The following is a 1003-nucleotide window of genomic DNA, read 5'->3' as shown; positions in this document are numbered from 1 at the left end:
GGCAGGAGAGAGGGGGAGGAGAGAGGGGGAGGAGAGAGGGGGAGGAGAGAGGGGCAGGGGGCAGGAGAGAGGGGGAGGAGAGAGGGGCAGGGGCAGGGAGGAGAGGGGCAGGAGCGAGGGGCAGGAGCGAGGGGCAGGAGAGAGGGGGAGGAGAGAGGGGCAGGGGGCAGGAGAGAGGGGGAGGAGAGAGGGGCAGGAGAGAGGGGGAGGAGAGAGGGGCAGGGGGCAGGAGAGAGGGGGAGGAGAGAGGGGCAGGAGAGAGGGGAGGAGAGAGGGGGAGGAGAGAGGGGAGAGGGGCAGGAGAGAGGGGGAGGAGAGAGGGCAGGGGGCAGGAGAGAGGGGGAGGAGAGAGGGCAGGAGAGAGGGGGAGGAGAGAGGGGGAGGAGAGAGGGGAGAGGGGCAGGAGAGAGGGGCAGGAGCGAGGGGCACGAGAGAGGGGCAGGAGAGAGGGGCAGGAGAAAGGGGCAGGAGAGAGGGGCAGGAGAGAGGGGCAGGAGAGAGGGGGAGGAGCGAGGGGGAGGAGAGAGGGGCAGGAGAGAGGGGCAGGAGAGAGGGGCAGGAGAGAGGGGGAGGAGAGAGGGGCAGGAGAGAGGGGCAGGAGCGAGGGGCAGGAGAGAGGGGTAGGAGCGAGGGGGAGGAGAGAGGGGCAGGAGAGAGGGGCAGGAGAGAGGGGCAGGAGCAGGGGCAGAGGCTGGGGGCAGGAGCAGGCACAGACCAGCCTGTCAGGTTGGCACACACATAGGAGCGTGGAGTGGCGCAGTTGATCTGCATGCTGCTGGTGGAGTTAGAGAGAGAGAGGAGGAGGAGAGAGTTGGAGAGTTGTATGACTCTGAATAGATGAAAGAGAGGCAAAGGGAGAGAGAGAGAGAGAGAGAGAGAGAGAGAGAGAGAGAGAGAGAGAGAGAGAGAGAAAGAGAGAAAGAGAGAGAAGCCCTATTTGAACTAGACTTGTTTAACAATTATTACAAACAGCATTCATCCTATTTGTCCAATGACCCCAAAA

The sequence above is a fragment of the Notolepis coatsorum genome, assembly GCF_963971535.1.
Source record: "Notolepis coatsorum genome assembly, contig: SCAFFOLD_3884, whole genome shotgun sequence".
Classification (NCBI taxonomy): Eukaryota; Metazoa; Chordata; class Actinopteri; order Aulopiformes; family Paralepididae; genus Notolepis; species Notolepis coatsorum.
This window is presented reverse-complemented; position numbering follows the sequence as displayed.